This window comes from Meles meles, chromosome 3, assembly GCF_922984935.1.
Source record: "Meles meles chromosome 3, mMelMel3.1 paternal haplotype, whole genome shotgun sequence".
NCBI lineage: Eukaryota > Metazoa > Chordata > Mammalia > Carnivora > Mustelidae > Meles > Meles meles.
In genome coordinates this window covers 96,215,714-96,222,099 of record NC_060068.1, presented here as the reverse complement: position 1 = coordinate 96,222,099, position 6,386 = coordinate 96,215,714, and positions in this window count along the sequence as shown.

Sequence of the window (6,386 nt, the reverse complement as noted above, 5' to 3'; positions counted from 1 at the left end):
TTATCACATTCTGGGCATTTTTTTTCCTTTTTCTTTACAGTAGGAAGCCTACCTGTTTGAGGGAAATGGATGCATTTTGACTTCTTCAGATCACTTTGCTCTGAAACTATGGGTTCTTTGAAAAACGACACTCAAAGGTGCCAAAAGAATTTGTCAAAGAAAAGCATTGGTTGAAGCATTCAGAGCAAGGCCTCCTTTTGTTACATGAAGCTACAGATGGAATCTGGGTCAAATTAGTGGAATATCAGACTTTGAGATTAAAACAAAAGAGGAAGAACTCTTTTGTTGAAATCCTTGGTTAAAACTGATATTTCTACTTCTCACCAAAAAAGAAAGAAGAAAATAAGACTTTTGTTTAGAAAAAAGGTTAATTAGAAGTACTGTATAGAACATAAAAAGTGCAATAGAATTCAGGAACATTATCCCAAAGGTCAAGAATTGCTAAAGTAAGTAGAGTGACAGGGAAGAGATATAAAGCAGAACTTCATTCATTTTACGCAAATCAGACATTCATTTACAGAAATAAAAGATTAGTGTATGACTCACATATGAGCTTGTCACTCCTTGCTCTAAAGCTTTTGAGGACTCTCTCATTCGTTATAGAACAAAGTCCATACTACTTAAGATAGACTTTAAGGCCCTCTATTATCTGGCTCCGACCTAGTTCCCTAGCCTGATATTTACCATCCTTTCCTCCCTTCATCCATGAACTTTATGCTCCAGTCTCCTGGACTAATTGCTATTCCTGATCCTTGGACCTGCTGACATTGCTTACTCCACTGGGAATGTCCTCCCCATCTCTGTGCTACATTGTTCCTTCCAGATGCTCCCAGGTTTCCTCAGGAGGAATTAATCTCTTGCATCTCTCAAGTGCCATAGCACTTAGCTCGTATTTCTATTGTAGTTTTTATTCTTTTCTGTTTTGTCTTATTTTTGTACACGGTTGTCTCCCTTACTACATTCTCTAGATCATGTTCCCATTTTATCTCTAATAGTGCCTATAACAGGGTCTTGCAACTTTAGTTGTTTAATCATTGATTATTGACCTATACTTCCAGTGTTTATTTAAAAAAAATACTTGATTGATTGGGCTATGTTAACATTCCCACATGTTATCTGTGTAAGTTCCAACCTAATAGATCCAATACAAAATTTACCAACTTCTCTAAAGTGTTTTGTTTATATCAGTGGCCTCAACATTTTCAAAATCACTCTATTTTCTAATTTGTTATTTTTTGACCTAACCATTTTATTCTTTTTAAGAAGTATACAGTGTGGTGTGATATCAAATTCTCTTGAATATTTTTGAGATAATTTCCATTTTCTCATTTCTGCCCCTATTTGCTTAGAAAATTGGAAGATCAAGCAATGATGCATCTCATTCCCAAACTGCAACTGAGTAGAATCTCTTTCTCTTGGAAAGGGTGGGAGTTCTCCATTCCTTCTTGGCCCCCACAGTCCTGTAGCTCTGCTCCTACCCTTCTCCACTGGTGTTCTTTGTAGGCATGAGTGTTTAATGTGCTGTGAGAAACCTAAGTTCAGGCCTTGGTCATTCATAGTCAGCTAAGTTCCAGAGAACTTTGTGGACCACCACTTCCAACTCTAAACCCTTCTGAAGCCTACTGTCAGCAAACCCTTAAATCATGTCTCCTGAAGTCTCCTAGGCTCCAGATTAGCTATCACATAAAATCTAACCCTCTCTGCCTCGCTCTGTTCTACAATAACTACCAAAATATAGTGGCTAAGAACCCAGTTCTAGAATTTAACAGAGCTTGGCTTGTTCCCCCACTTGTTAGGTCTGTAACCTGGGGCATTTCAGAATGTCCAAAAGATTCCTCCTGTCTGAGCTGCAGATAATTGTGTCTACCTCATAAAGTTGTCTGGGGTTGTCATGAAGTGATGCCTATAAAGCATTTAGCAGGCTGTGTGGTAAAAGCGGAAATTCAATGAATATTTGCAACAATAATTGCATTCCCTGTAACTCTCCAGGATGCCTCCTCAGCTCTGGTCACTTGTGCCTCCTTGCTGTGAAGAAGGGTGAAGAGCAGGCAGCAGAACATTCCTGGCAAGGATCCTAATGGGAACTGCACGAACTGTATGGGGCAGGAGTCTATATTTAGCACTAAGAAGAGGAATGTTATGAATGTTTAAAGGAAGGTCACAATTGGTGAAAGACCCTGAAGCCAATATAGAGTGGTTTAAATTCAATAAGCTAGTCAAGGGTTGGTCATCCTAGGTTTCAAGAGTGGTACACTCTGCCTAAAGATGGAAGTTAAACTGTCTTTCAAGACTCATTGATTTTGACAGTGCATAAGCATGGAAAAAATAAGACAGGAGTGTCTTATCCATGCAGGGTTTTCTTATTCCTGGGGTTTGGATGCCCAAGAGGTACTGACCCCATGTTGGCTTGATGCTCACTGGAGTGGTGTGGCAGAGTTGAGCATGGCCCCTTGAAGATAGGAGGGAGGATTATGGCAGCCCATGTAGGTTTCACATAAGTGACCCCGACATCTGAACAATGTTCTTTTGCATAATCACTGATCATTATTGGCAGAAACTAGATACCTATAACTGATCTGTGGGCCAACAGATGTCAGAATATGTTGTTGGTATTGTTTTGAAACACCAAGTTCTAGCCTCTTCTTATTGGCTCCAGAGTCATTTACTTGTCCAGCAAGGCCACTTTATATGCCATGCAATTTTGTTTCAAAAGCACAGACTTTTGTTTATGTAGTTAGAATGTAAAACACTTACTGAACATTTTCCAATTTGTGTCTAAGAATTTACACATAATTTATGAGAATACTAAAATTCACAATTCTATGGGAATGATGGTTTGGACATCAGCAGAGATCACATATTTATATGGAAATTTATTTATATATTTATAAGTACACTTCTATTGTATTCTTCATACTGTTTATTGAATTGGCTTGTCGTAGTATTTTTCAAGGCCAGAACATAACCATGGCATTGCAGAATCTTGTGTTATAGACACAAGAAACCTGTAGTCATTTCAAATACGGGTCATGTTGACATTTAGTCCTGTTGATGGGCTTCCTGACTTAATCATGGCGGTAGCAGGGAAAAGAGGAGAGAACACTGGACTGCTCCCAGGGCTTTGGACGGTTTCAGATTTTTCACTAACCTCACAGGTGGTGTTGGGCAAGCCACTTAGCTGCTGTGACTTGTTTCCTCATCTATAAAACGAAGTGAGGAGACATCTTGTTAATTCTGGCAGATTAAACATATGTGTTTGTCTACACTTTCTCTCCAAATACTACTAAACTTTGCAGTAAGGAAATAAAAATTCACTAAAAATAAGGACAAAGAGAGCAGGAGAGGACATCAGAGCAATAACATTTTGAAAGCTGGAAAAATGTGAATGAGTAGTAACTAAGCTGATTTGAGGAAACAGAAACCTCAGCTGGGAGTAGGGGAGGCCCAGAAGCAATAATGCCTTACTGCAGAGTCCCAGAAAGGCTCAATAATCTGAGACCCCTGGTCCTTCTAAAACTGGGGGCACATTGGGGTTAGCAACAGGAAAGTTGGCTACAAATATGGGTTGAGAGCAGATGTATCAAAGATGCCCTTCCTACCCCTGCTCCATATCTCTGGGGCTTCAGCTAAGAAAGCTGGGCTGACTCATTTGTGGTCCAGATGGTCTTTTATTTTTCAGCAGGCTAAGCCCAGGTCTTTTACTTGATCTGGGCAGAGTTCCAAGAATGAGTGGAAGCATGCAAGGACTCTTGAGGGCCTAGCCTTGGAAATGACAGTGTCTCTTCCATGTATTCAGTGGGGCAAGGCAAGTTACAAGTCTAGCTCAGATTCAAGGGGAGGGAGGATAGGTTCTACCTCCTGACGGACAGAGCTACAAAATCATATTTATTGTGAAGGGGGTGTGGATTCAGAGAGAGGAAATGTTGTGGCCAGTTTTGTGGATAGTCTACCATAAGACAGAATGAAAATCCAGTCTTCCAACTTGCTTCCTAAAAATACAAGGTCATATGCCAAACAGAAAAAAGAAAAAAAGATTGAGACGGAGAAGTCAAAACTTACCCGAAGTGTTAATAAAAACAGTAACTGTGGAGGCAGATAGCTTATTGTGGCTAGGGCCTAATATGCTGGTCAGAAGTCAGAGAAAGAGTTGAGCAGACCTAGCAGGTCTGCTAGGGACGGACCTGGTGTAGACAGAAGTGGTGTTCTAAGTCAGTGGGGCTGCCCGTGAGTTGCCACAGAGGCAGCACAACCTGTCAGGACTCCAGAGTCATACAGGTAGACGTGCCTGTTTTTAATTTTCAAAATACAGGAAGTTTTTTCTTGTTCTGTTGAAATTTGTAATTCCATTCTACGTTCTCTTCTCCTGTGCTTCGGAAATATTGCATGTAAATTAAGGTAATTTCTGGATTTTTTCCCTGACATATATTTTCTATTTGTCAAATGCAGATGAGCTTATTTGTATTCTAGAACCACACCTTGTTGTGGAATAGATTCCACTGAGAGATGAAATAAAAGCCTACATAGTGCTGAGAGCGATCCTCAGCCTCCTTTCCCAATTGCACTTTAAAAACATGCCTCCCACCAGGCTTGTACCACCTAAGCAAGATAGTGGAGGGCAAAATGAGCCATATAGGAAAGATCCACAGAGATTGTCAGCCAAGTGTCTCTGAAATCATCCCACAGTAAGGTCTGTTACTTTAAGAACTTCCAATAGGCTTTTTATTGCCTCACTCTTACGTGTGAGCGATGGCCAAGAATACCAGCCATCTGATAAAAACTTCTAATATGAAAGACAGACCCTAAAGAGACAGTGTGGACAAACAGAACATGAAAGAAGTTGAGAAAATGCAAGAAACAGAACAAAAAAAGCCTAAAAAAAATAAAGCTATAAATGGTATCCTTAGAGAGATAATAGATGACACTGCATCTGTAAAGCAAGAACAGAATGACATAAAAAGAAATATTCGGAGAAGCAAACAGAGCTCTTAGAACTTAAAAACAAGATTGCGCAAATAAGGATTTCAATAACATAATTGGAAGATAAAGTTGAGGAAAGCTCGCAGAAAGTGTAACAAAATGACAAAGAGGTAGAAAAATGAGAGAAAATTCAAAAAGAATTTAATCCAGCAGGTACAATACCTAACAGAAATTACAGAAAGGAAAAAAAAAAGAAAAAAGAGAAAGAAGGATGTTTTAGAAGAAGTGAAATAAGAAAAAAATTTCCAAAACTGAAAGATGCAAACTTCCAGATTAAACTGTTGAATTTGCAAATAGATGGGCGAACTCCGGTCACAACCCACATCATTGCGACAGTTTAGAATACTGGCATAGAGAAAGGGTCCTAAAAGCTTAAGTGAGGAGGAAAAAAAAACCACTCCAGCAGATCAAAACAAATGAGAATTAGTCTCTTCCGTTTTTTCAATAGTAAAATAGGAATCCTGAGGGAAAATGATATCCACACTAGTGTTTTATACTCAGCCATCTCTCAGTTAGTAAGAGGGAAAAACAAAAGCCTTTTAAGATATGTGGGGCCTCAAAATTTTCTCTCACTGACCTCTTCATAGTTAATGTTAGCATATGTGCTCAAGAAAAACCAGAGATAGGCCAAGAATGAGGAAAACATGGGATCCAGAAAGTAAGAACTCAGGAGAGAAGCCAAAGAAATCTCCAGATACCGTAGATGTGAAACCAGCAAGGAGAGCAATACATCCAGAGAGGACTGGAGCAAAGACGTTTCTAGGAAGATGTTACACAGGGAAGGATGAAGCTTTTAGAATTTCTGATGTGCTTGAGTGCACTGAGAAAAGACAGATTCTTTTTTTTTATTTTTAAGATTTTATTTATTTATTTGACAGAGATCACAAGTAGGCAGAGAGGCCCACAGAGAGAGGGGGTGGGGGGGAAGCAGGCTCCCTGCTGAGCAGAGAGCCTGATGTGGGGCTCAATCCCAGGACCCTGGGATCATGACCTGAGCCGAAGGCAGAGGCTTTAACCCACTGAGCCACTCAGGCACCCCAAGACAGATTCTTTTGATAGAGATTTTGGGTATGGATACTGTTACAAAATAAATACTGGATAATGATTCCATAGTAATGAATGATATAATTACACTGGAGGATGGGAACAAGGAAATTCATGTGTGTGTGGAGGCATCAAGAGTGCTAAATCTTCCTTTTCCAGAATAGGAGGACACAGTATGTAAATCTACAACATCAAGAAATAGCTATATAAATATGTTATTTAAAAATAAAGAGACAAAACCCATTCTTCCTCTCTCTCTGCCTGCCTCTCTGCCCACTTGTGATCTCTGTCAAATAAATAAATAAAATCCTAAAAAAATAAAAAAAATAAAGAGGAAAACCCAAAACAAGCATGTAAAAGAATTA